Here is a 12,721-nt window from a genome sequence, read left to right as displayed (position 1 = left end):
AAGGACCCCAAAGACCCTGTCTCAGAACCCAGCCACGTCCAGACTTATCCCGGCTCCAGGGGGAGCTGCCAGAAACCAGGCGGGTCCAAGAAGGAGTACCACCAGAGGGGGAAAACTCGACAGTGTTACCGGTGTGGGGAGATGGGACATATCTCCTGGCGCAGTGTGGGAAACCAGCCGATGAACCTATGCCCACTGCGGAGTCCTCACCAGCTCAGCACTTACACAGTTTTGCCTCGCTCTTGGGAGTCGTGATGGCGGCCCATTCGACCCCCACCTGCCCGGTAACTGTGAATCACCATGATGTGGAGGCCTTACTGGATTCTGGTAGCCGGGCCACCCTGGTGCGTAAGGATTTGGTGGGCCCAACGTGTCTGACCCCCGGGAAAGTCCTCCCTAGTTTCCCTGTGTCCATGGGGACCCCAGAGAATAACCCCCATTACTGGAACTTACAATGACCTTTGCACACGGGAACCATACACACGACGGCCGGGGTGGTTGATTCCCTCCCCGTCCCTGTCCCTAGTGACGACGCGCCCTTTTACCCACTCTGGAGAGAGTCTCAGGAGAGGATAACCCGAGTACCTCGGAAACGGGAGAGGCAAGACTCATCCTGGGAAGGCTCCGGTGCAATCCTCGATTACTCACTCCGGCCCCGGGCTCTGATAGGGGATGGCAGGTGCCCAGACCGACACAGAGACGGAGCTACAGAATCTGGACAAAAGAACTGTCTGGTCTGGAAGGGGACCGCTGAGAGGTATCGTTTGTTAAAGCAAATTGACAGCACAGAAGACAGAAGAGTTAGATATCCTCCAGGCTAAACTCACAACAGAGCTCCTTCCAAGCAACAGGAGGAGCTGGAGAGGCTTGCGCAGGACCATCGAGGGAGTGTGAGGGAGACCCTGCGCAGTAGTAAGAGGTCCAGAAGAAGGCAGAGGAGAAGTACAAGGTGTTGGAGAGTACAAGATGAAGAATGCGGAGGCAGAGAGAGAAGGAACTGAAAGCTTGCTCAACAGAAGCTAAACTCTGCTAAAACCAAGGCTGATGCGTTCAGTAAGAAACTCAAGGAGAGACAACAGGAGGCTGAGTCCCTGGTCCTAGAGTTGGAGGAGTTGGAAGAGAGAGCAGTCTGGCAAGCACCACGGCAATGCGGACGCCCTCTCCCGGCGTGATGCCTTCTTCGCTGCCTTTACCACGAGACGTCGGGTCCCGAGGAGGGGTGTGTGATATCACGAGGGCTGTGTCCTGGGGGGACGTTACATCCCCCTGAGGTGGCTGCAAACCCAGACAGCTATGGCTCCATCTGCTGGTATGGTCGGGAACTCCACCCCTCTATGGCCAATCTTCCCACGCAGCTGAAACAAAATGAGGAGCTGATGAGCTGGGAAGGTTTGGGAAGGGAAGAGACACAGGTCTCCAACCTGGGCTCTCTGGAGGACAAGAGTGCTACACGTCCACTTCCAGAGGAATATAAAAGGATTTGGAGATACTTACCTTTGGGAAATACTCACCTTTGGATATATGCACCTGTGGAAATACGTGTGGGACATTTGGAAGGAACGTTTTGCTGGGTTGGCCACTAGCTGCAACGTGGAAGACAGTGGGATCTGGGGAAAAGTTATTTGAGCGGGAGAGTTATGATTTTGGATGTGGAAGAGACATGTCCCTGAACTGTGTAACCCTTAAGAGCCACCAGAGAACAGTATTGTGTTATACTTTCGTTAGTTTCCCAAGACCTTTAATAAAATCCTTGTTTTGGTTGAACCTGGCCTCCTTGCACTACTTGAGCAATCCCGCTGAAAGCTGGGTAGCCTCTCGTGACGTCACAGGTCATAGAAAATGATGTCAGAAATATAATTTACAAAAAAAGTTATGATCAGTGTAGAAAAACACACAAAATAGCAGATTTGGTCAGGAGCCCATAATGCGGCAGCTATCCACTGCAGCGCAAGAATGCTACAATTTTGTGAAATCAAACAGGGTTCTTTCACCAAGTTACACATCTCAAAAGGCACCGAGATGGTGGAATGATCCAGTAGCAATAGTGACGACCCATTAGCCAGCAGCTTCCCTGTGATCTGAGACCTATTTTGATAGATGCTGTCCACCACTCCTAAATATCAAACAATTATTTTATTAGGCAACAGAAATGCAACTTACGGTTATATTGATTCAGATGCTGTAGCTTGCTTTTGTGGTCTGTCATAGAATTAAAATATTAACATTGTGAAAACGTTTATATTTACTATTTCTGGACATCAATTAACACAGCCACTTACATTTGCAACGATTCCAGGATGAATTTCGGAATTCGGTCATTATATGTTAGGAAATCCTCCGTTTGAAAAAATTGCCTGAGCTCAATTGATCTGTGGTGTCTGTAACTGTTGTAACAGCCAGCAGAAACATGCAGGCCATTTGGGTATAACTGGAGAGGATAGGGGGAAACAAGAGAGACTGTTCCTCAGGCCTAACTGACTAATTAGGAAAAGATTACTCAGCCCAACTGAGGCTGTGGTTTCTTATTCTGTCTGCACTGCCTGGCATCTGTGGGCAGAACCCAACTGGCATGTCTGAGGCTGGGCAATACGGCTATAGGGGAAAAGCCAAACAAGACTAGAGAACTCATTATTCAAAGAGTTTCGTTCCAAAACACTATATCCACCTTTTTTTCACATTTGTATTTTTTCATCAGAAATTATTGCTTATGGGTACCTTCATGTGTGTGTATTACTGCTCTCAGATTTTTTATTCATATATTTTAGATGTGTATTCAAATTGGTTTTGTTGCAAAACGCTATATATCCATTGTTTAGCTGGAATGGAAAGTTCATATCCTATATATTAGACTGTGATATGTGGTTGTCTCACCTAGTGATCTTAAGATAAATGGACTAACTAACTGTAAGTCGCTCTGGATAAGAGCATCTGCTGCAACAAATTCCAAAAATGTCAAATGTAAAAATTTTACATACAGATCTCATATTACTATATAGATTTTTTTTTTTATGATGTAGTTATTTGTTACATTTGACTGTGTAAAACCTAGCAGTACTACTTATTTCTCTGAGAGTGAAGCGGATATATAGCTATTTCCTAAAAGATGATTATTTGTCTCTGAAATGAAACCAAATACTTGTCTGTCAATGAACAACCCCATGCCAAGATAAGGTGGTGAAAAACACACCAATCTCTTTCATACGTTTTTTATACAATAAAAGGTCATTTACCAACATTTCTAAAATGTATATATAGCGTTTTGGAATTAAACTCTTCATTTCTTCTGCATTGAGCAGAGTAGTGAACGCATGACCTCTTAAATTGTCACGATTCGATCCACCTTTGTACACCAAATGAAATGGACTCTGCAATGAGTCTGAGCTGGTTCCATCCAGAGTGAGAGTTCTCTGGCTTGCCTTTACAGGGTGTAGAAGCACGCTGCCTTCCTATCCTGTTCTTACACTCATCACATGGTCCCAGCCACATAAAAGATGTCCTTTCAAACCAGCGAGTTGCGGATTCCATTTCTGCTTGTTACTGTGCATTGAACGTACCTCAACAATTCAAACCCTGTATGAATGCACGGTACATAAAGAGAAGGAAATTGTCAAGTCACATAACATCCACAATGGAGTTGGAGCTGTGGATTCCAAAGTCCCAACCTCAATAAGCCAACAAGCACTGAGGCTAGGGTGAACTTTCCATGCCTGGACTGAAGCCTGCTGCCCAACCAATATACTATTTTACAGATCCAACACTAGCAAACAGGTGAGAAGTCAACAGACGGGTTGGGGTTATTGACACAGTAACTAGGTCATTGATTAACTCACAGATTTTTCCAAAAAACACCACTGTCTAGTGCTGCTCTGTAGTGTATTGACGTTTAACGTCATACACTACACATGTTATATTACATTTTTCTTAACTTAGAAAAAGTAGTTGGTATATACAATGTTCCCAAATGTAGCCGTCTACATTACATTCATGTGGTTGGGTTTCTTTGAACTCTACTTCCTCATGGTACAACATATGCATCTCATAGCCTGATGTAGTGAATAATGCTTATCCAGAGCCCTACTACATATTTGGCCATGATGAGAGGGCAACTCGTCTATGACCCAAACAAAACTTGGAGGAATTTCCACAGAAGGAAAATTAGTTGAATTGACCTTCTGTCCTTTTTGAATGGTTCTCGGTCTACCTTCAACGCCCTCTCCCTCAGCCCAGTCCAGCAATCCCAAGAGAAATCAAGCTGTCTGGTGTTACAATCTAATCTAAAGCCTGGGACAAAAACATACATAACACATATGCAACCTGTTCACATGATGCACACATGCAACCTGCCCACCCATCTCTATTTCTGTCCCATATAAACATATAGAGACACACACCTATACCAAGAAACCACATACGCATTCATAAAAACACACCACTCTCAGTTGAGGCTTAAATACTGGATTAAAAGGGTTTATGGAGAAAAGATTTAGAGTGCAAGGTACAGAGAGATTTGTGCATTGGGAATGTGAGTGGTTTCCATGAACCTGAGACAGGGGGAGAAAGAGAGAAGGAGAGACAGTGGATGAACTGAGGCAGACAAACATACTGGTGGAGTCAGGGAGGGAGACACAGCTGCCCTGAGAGCAGAGCAGAGGAGAAAGGAGGGCGACAGAGTGGGATGTATTCCCATGGCTTCAACGGGTGACTCATACCCTACACAGCATGCAAAGTGCTGGATGTTTATCATTCCATTGAGGGAGGGATGGGGCAAGGAGTGTGTGAGAGGAGAAAAATGAAGGTTCACTTGGGAGTAGTGTGTGTTTGGGAGGATGTGGAGGGATCCCAGCCTGTGTTGTGTGCCTGCCTGGGTGTCCTCTCCTGGGGTGTGATGTGATGGGGACCGCGATGGGTGGGGTGGGGGATTGGAGTATAATGACGTCAAACAGAACAGAGAAGGGTCACACACACACACTAACACACACATCCAATGACAGCCGCATCCAGCGCTCACCCACTTCATATACCTTTCCCTTGTTGCCATGACGGCTGAGATTCATTGCAGCTCCCTGCGAGCTGAAGCTTTGTCTCATTGCATGCATACGTGGCGCTGGGAGCCATGGTGACAGCAGGACAAATTCCATTCTGACTTCTGACCACTGTGCACATGCTGTCACACTGGCCTGGATGTTAAACCACTGAATATCCTCCTGCTGCACACACACACACACGTCACCTCTCTCTCTCATCCTCTCTGCTCTGAAACATTCAAGGCCTCCCATTCATTATTCAGCTGGTACCGCAATGCAACACTGCCAGTACGCCTGACACCTCAGGATACTCACAGGAAATTCTTATTTACTATTTGTCCTCTGTTATGCTGTCTTACTGTAACCTGGACACTATTTCTGATACCTATCTAGCCTTTCTGTATAGTAGCAGAGTGCAGTCAGTCTGTCCGTCTCCCATGTGTCCTGCAGCTCAGGATGTTGTGTTAATGTTTACATTAACACATCCGCCCTGTGTCACCTCATCTCCACCCTACCTTACCGAAGCCATTGAGATGAAATCAACATGAAAATACCTGAGCACTCTGAAAGGTTTGTGTTAAACTATGCAAATGATACACTTTTACCTTTGAGAGCGAGAGCGAGAGAGAGAGAGAGAGAGAGAGAGAGAGAGAGAGAGAGAGAGAGAGAGACTACAGTAGGCTATGACACTATATACAGGTAACTTGCAAAATAATGGAAATAATTCAGTAAATGAGGGATGTAAAGTGTATTGAAAGCAGGTGCTTCCACACAGGTGTGGTTCCTGTTATTAAGCAATTAACATGCTTAGGGTCATGTATAAAAATGCTGGGCAGGCCATTATTTTGGCCACGAGTGGTCACTGAATGGTTTGATGAGCAGGAAAACGATGTAAGCCATATGCCATGTCCTTCTGTCACCAGTTCTCAACCCAATTGAACACTTATGGGAGATTCTGGAGCGGCGCCTGAGACAGGGTTTTTCACCATCATCAATGAAACACCAAATGATGGAATTTATTGTGGAAGAATGGTGTTGCATCCCTCCAATAGAGTTCCAGACACTTGTAGAATATATGTCAAGGTGCATTGAAACTGTTCTGGCTTGTGGTGACCCAATGCCCTATTAAGACACTTTATGTTGGTGTTTCCTTTATTTTGGCAGTTATATGTGCGTAGTGAACCACTAACCTCTGTAAGATTAATGACATGACATGTTCTCTGAATTATTATTGGCCTTTGCCAGATGTGAAGACTCAGTAATGATGACACTTGAGTGAGAATGGGGCATTAAGAACTGAAACTCTCCAGAGACATTGAACCTTAATCAGACTTTAGTGACAATGACACCACAACAAACAATCAGGAAATCACTCTGTGGATACTCAATGTGGTGCCTTCATCTATTCATTCAGATCTGTCTGAGGAAATCAATTATGCTTCCTTCTTTTAAAGCCGTGACTTCCTCTGTGAATGTCTTGTTTACTAATGCTTGATCAAAACCACTCAGAGAGAGACAAAGTAGAGTGGACATGGAGGACAGATCTCCAGTAGATATCTGACAGAAATAAAACATGGAGGGTGAGAATAGAAAGAAAAGAGAGTGATTTTCCACCATGACAATAAATTGAAACAGTTCGTTAATAATGATGTCAGTGAAAAAAATATTCAGGGCGGATTATAATGGGATTTCTTCTGATAGGGAGAGCAACAATGCTGCAATTATAGGAGAGGAAAACAAAAACAATTGAAAACACTCAATGGGGTTTCTGGCACAACACTCCATTACTGAGGCTCATCAGCGAGGAAGAGGCGAAGCGAGAGGGATAACTGGACCCAAAATCTGTCTTCTCCAGCAGGTGGCGTTTTTTTTTTAGAGGTCAATGAGAGAGTGTCGAATTTGGTTAACAAAAAATGTAATGGTTTATCACTAGTTACCTGGTCTATCCTCGTCATCACTAGTTACCACAGCCACAAAATGATAATCCCTGCCTATCTTCTTAAATGTTGATTTGAAACCTAACCCTAACCTTAACCACACCGCTAACCTTATGCCTAACACTAACCTTAAATTAAAACCAAAAGGCAAAAAATACAATTACAATTATAATTTTTTTGTTCACTAAAGTAGTGCACTGGGCCTTTACTAGTCCTGTATTAGAGACTGATATAGCCGTCTGTAGAGCCCCCCACCCCCTTCACAGTGGAAGTGAGGGATAGCCTACTGATGAGGTGTGAATGTTCTAGAAGGCAGCTGCCATGGAACAGAACAGTGAAACTACTGACTGCTTGAAACTGAGAAAATCTGTATATTCTGCTTTCAACACTCTGATCCTGTTGATAAAAACAAGTTTGGGCGAATATCATTGGTCATATCCTGCAGGATCCTGTAATGGCTGTGTGAGCAAACAAGAGAGGTATCCTGGCCCTCTGGCATCCAGTTGAGAGAAAGGGAGTGGGGGAGGGAAAGCATAGTATGTACCAGAGGAGGCTGGTGAGAGGAGCTATAGGAGGACAGGCTCATTGTAATGGCTGGAATGGAATCAAACATATTGAAACTCTTTTCCATTAATTCCATTCCAGCCATTAAAATGAGCACATCCTCTTATAGCTCCTCCCACCAGCCTCCACTGGTCTGTACCCTATTCACAAAGGTATATTACTTAGAATCTAAATCAAGAATGGCAAAGGCATATAACACGTTCATAAAATTTGACAAATTGATCTTCCTATGGAGGAATATAAAATAGTAAATGATTAAATAGCCTAGACATGGTAGACTATATATAATTACAGAACATTTTGACTATCTTGGGAAAATAAATAGACTACTGCATTTTGCTGTCATTAAGAATAGAGTCAACTTAATTTTCGAGGTTTGGCAGCGGTAATTTCATCTTCTGTCGGCTTTGATTGTTGACTTTTCATGAATGAAGAGAAAGGAGAGAATGGATAATGAATGGTACTAGCGGGTGACGTCACCTCCAGCGTGACGCCACCACCCATTCATAAAACGGAAAGAGGTGACTGCTCGTGATAGTAATGCTCTCAGAAGAATAACAGCACAACATTGCGCAGGAGCTGCCCAGGATTAACGCACATCCAGCACTCTCTTCGTGTTCTTCAACACGAAAAACACATTTTTCTTCATTATGGGGGAAAATATGGTTATCATGGATGAACTTTGCGAAATGGATTGCAGCGTTTTGAAAAGGTTGTTGAAGGACGACAGTGCGAAATGTCTGGTGCTGGACTGCAGATCATTCCTGGCGTTTAGCGCTGGACACATTCGGAGCGCAGTGAATATCCGCTGTAACACCATTGTGAGAAGGCGAGCAAAGGGCTGCGTGAGTTTAGACCAGATTCTATCGGGTGATGAAGAGGTCAAAGCCCGGCTGAAATCAGGACTGTACTCCGCTGTGATTCTCTACGACGAGAGGACGCCCGATATAGACACGGTTAAAGACGATAGCACAATCACTCTGGTGCTCAATGCATTATACAGAGACACATTTGGAACTGAAATATATCTACTAAAAGGTAAAATTATCACAATGCACTTTAGGTTATCAGAATTAAAAACATGCCCAATGCTGACTTTGTTTACAAGCATAAATATCACATCTGTCTCATTATATCTGACAAATGTGTTATTACCATGTTATTATTATACTTTCTCAATCATCTTAAAATTGTAGGGTATATGTAGTGCCGTTTTTGTATTGCTGCACAATTCAACCCACAAATGGGCATTAGGCTCTAACAATGAGGTAATGCGTAGAGAGCCACATCTGGGTGTACGAGGATGTGCCGCAGTGAGTGTCTTGTGATCCTCAACAATTGGTTCATCATCAAGATTTCACATCAGCAAATGTTTACATGTAAAAATGTTATTTTATAATGGTTATTGTTGCAAATTGCTCGCAATTTCATTATCCAAAATAGATTTAAATGACGCACACGCATTGAAGCATAAAGTGTTGCCAGAAAATCACACAAGAGTATTTCTCAATAAATGATTGGAAGTTATTGGGGAAATGCAATTAGTAAAAATCTATTCAACTATTTACTATATTTTCACATTTAATTCAGGCCTTAACCACTAGGCATAGGCCTACCCAAATTATATATTACATTTGAAGAAATTGAAATACTAATTATGATTGTGTTCTATAATGTTTTATGTAATTATTCAGAAATATTTAATTTGGTTGTTATTGAAAAAAATTATGATCTGTAGGCCTATTATGCTAGGTAGGCCTAATTAGTAAATGATACAGTAGTTTGTTAACGCAGAAGGTGCGCTATTATTTTGTGTTGAGTGTGGCCTGTGATTGGAATATCCTGATGTCTAACGTTAATCTCTTTTCACAGGAGGCTATGACACATTTTTCACGGAGTATCCCGAGTTCTGTTTGAAGACCAAAACGTTATCTTCGTTCTCTACCCAGTCCAGTTTGGACTCCTGTTCTTCCTGTGGAACTCCACAGACGTTGCACCATGACCAGGTAAAGAAGGGTACCTGTTTATCTCCAGTGGCGGCTGGCCGATAGAGGGGCGCTAGGCGCCGCCCTTTAAATAAAATTATTTTAAAAATAAAAAAATAAAAAATAATAATAATAATAATAATAAAAACATCAGTATGTCAATATTTGTGTGTTTGAAATATGGAATGCACACAGTAATATGTGTAAGATATGATAGAAAATCATATTCGCAACCTTTCCTCTGCCTGTCAAACGCCTCATCAGCTCTGGGCGAACAGAAAGTAGCCCGAGGAGGCGGGTCTACGTAGCAGTTAAGCCAATTGCTAATTTAAGATATGAATGTATGACATAAAATGTAGTCAATAAGCGATCTTAAATCGAATCCAAGGAGGGCGATTATTTTACCGGCCCAAGCTGCGCCCCCGATAAAATAAGGACCGGGGGTCCAGTGACGCCATTTTTACTAGACAACAATGGCGAACGCATAAACGTTACTCCTCCAAGACCCAACCCTAACTCGGTGAAATCTCTCCTCCAAGATCCGTTTGAGAGAGAACTTTGTCAGAGAAAGTTCGGGTGAAAGAGCTGGGCCCAGATCAACCTGACCTCTCAATCAGACAGCAGGCTAGCGAGAAAGGAAGCAGTATATGCGCGGCTTCTCCCGTAGCTGGTACACCAGGAAGGCTTGGCTAGCTGGGTGGCACTGATGCTAATGCTTTATTTTGCTTTCCGTGCTTGCTTTTTAAAAACGAGGTCAGATTCAGCATGGACAGGTACCGGAGTGAGAGGATATGAAGCACCTGTCAGAGAAGGTAAAGGAAACATGAGAACACCAGGGCACACATGGACAACTCTGTAAAGCTAGCTGTATTAGGAAGGGTGAACATTGCACGCAACTGGATGACGGCCACAGGATTGTGGTGAGAAAACACAATGAGAGGTGGATAAAAACAGGCACATTCTATCCAAAATTATCGATTGTGGCTTGAAGTTCTGTGGGGCTTTTGAGTTGGCCTTGCGTGGGCACGAGGAGACTGACTCCTCAGACAACCCCGGCATTTTCCGGGGCTTAGTGGATTTGTTGCCTCCCTCGACAGTGTGCTGAGGAGGAGCACCTGAAGACAGCTACCGTTTTTAAGGGCACGTCAAAGACGATACAGAACGAGCTGTTGGACTGTATGCTGTCAATGTTAAGGATTACATCCTGGAGGAAGTAAAGAGTGCTGATTTTATCGCCATTCAAGCTGACGAGACGACTGACGTTCCACCCACTGCCAGTTGGTGCTTGTGTGAGTGATTATCATAGAGCCGTCACAATTATATTTGTTTTAGTATTTTAAAAGGAAAGAGAAGACACAATCAGACGTTGATAATAATGCAGGAAAGTACTACACAGTTTGTAATAATTATTCAGGTGTCCACCAGGTCAATTTCTAGAAGAGGCCTAGTTGTTATTTGAATATTAACTTTATTGCTAAGTGAACAGCAGAACAAAATTATGTTGCATCCCTCTCACAAATGTAATAGAAAAAAGGCTTTAAAACGTAATAACATCAGTTAATTATGTACATCACAGGTTAAAAGCAGTTACTAGACATAGTTTGTGTGTATATATCCACACTGTCTGTCTGTCTGTCTGTCTGTCTGTCTTATATATATATATAAGTCACTGGTTGTGTGTTGAGGGGGAATTACAGTGAGTTAAGAAGTCTGATTGCAAGTTATCAAATTAAACTTTATTTTTGGACCCAGGGCCTCAATTCCCTCTTTGTGTGGGGACAGCGCATCTGACGAGCAGCAACAGCCCATCAAGCGACGGAGGATGCTGGGACCAGGAGAACAACAGAGGTTGGCTATAGAGGTAAGTTGTGATGTAATTGTCAGTGTTTCCCCACCTAGAACTTTTTTCAGGCCTGGTAGTATGTTAGCCAAAACCCTGAACAATCAGCACCTTGGTAATCATATACTTGGAGTTGGACATAGGCATGTGTCAGTCAGGATCACTTGCATCAAAACATAGCTTAATTGCAAATTAAAGCTGATGATGTATCTTACAGGTATGTGATACCATCCTGAGTCATGCTAAAGAGAGGTTCTCCTTCACCCAGCACCTCATCAGCGCAACACTATTGCACGGAGAGTTGTTCCCCACAACACAGTGTGAAGTTCCCCGATACAGCGCTTGAAACAACCGTGGAGCGTACCCCATGTTGAACAAGGCCAAGCTCAAAACCAAACTGTCCCTCATCTATGAGAACAGTGAGTTCAAGGCTTGTAGTGGTGCAGTGCCCCTGTACCAGTTCTTCATGGAGAACAACCTTCAGAGCACTTTCACAGAGACTGCCAGCCTCCTCAAGATCCTCATCACCACACCCATGACAACTGCTGAGTCAGAAAGGTGCTTCTCTACACTGAAAAGGATCAAGACCTTCCTGAGAAACAGCATGACACAGGATCGCCTGAACGCTCTGGCCATGCTCTCCATGGAGAAGAAACTTGTCAGGGACATTTCTGACTTTAATCAAAGGGTCATTGAGAGGTTTGCCACTCAGAAGGACAGACGGGCAAAATTCCTGTACAAATAAGATGACAGACACACACACACAGAGCAGCTCTGGCCGCATGTTTCTTTGTATATAGTTGACCTTAGCATAAAAAATCCAGTTATATATGGTACTCTAGAAAGTCTTAATAGTGTCTTTGCTAATATTACTGTATATATGTTGTTTTGTATCAATTAATTGTTGCAGTTCTGGAGCACATTAACAATTAGTCACATTTAGTATGATCATAAAATACCGCATGCTATTCTTCCAGTCAAAGGTTTGAGTTCATCCACTTGATATCCATTTCTATATTATACTCCTTTCATACAGTGTAAGATTTCTATAAACTTTATAATAATTTCATGTTATTGTCCACTTTCCACTCTGTTCTGACAGCATGCCTGTTGCGTTGCCTGTTTACTACCAATGGTGAAAAAGTTCACTTTAAATGCAAATGAAAGGCTTGGGTTTGTGTAATATGTTTTTGTGTAAGAATGCCTCAACTTTTTAATATTGGCATTAAATAATTACTGAATGTTTAACTGAGCACTGCTGTCCTGCAGTTTGTGTTAAAATATGTCGCGATGGTTACAGGAAAAAAAGTATGGCACAGCCCCACCGAATATTTTTCACCAGCCGCCACTTTTTATCCTCGGTGACCGAGT

The sequence above is a fragment of the Coregonus clupeaformis genome, chromosome 27, assembly GCF_020615455.1.
Source record: "Coregonus clupeaformis isolate EN_2021a chromosome 27, ASM2061545v1, whole genome shotgun sequence".
Lineage (NCBI taxonomy): Eukaryota > Metazoa > Chordata > Actinopteri > Salmoniformes > Salmonidae > Coregonus > Coregonus clupeaformis.
Note: the sequence above shows the minus strand (reverse complement) of the source record.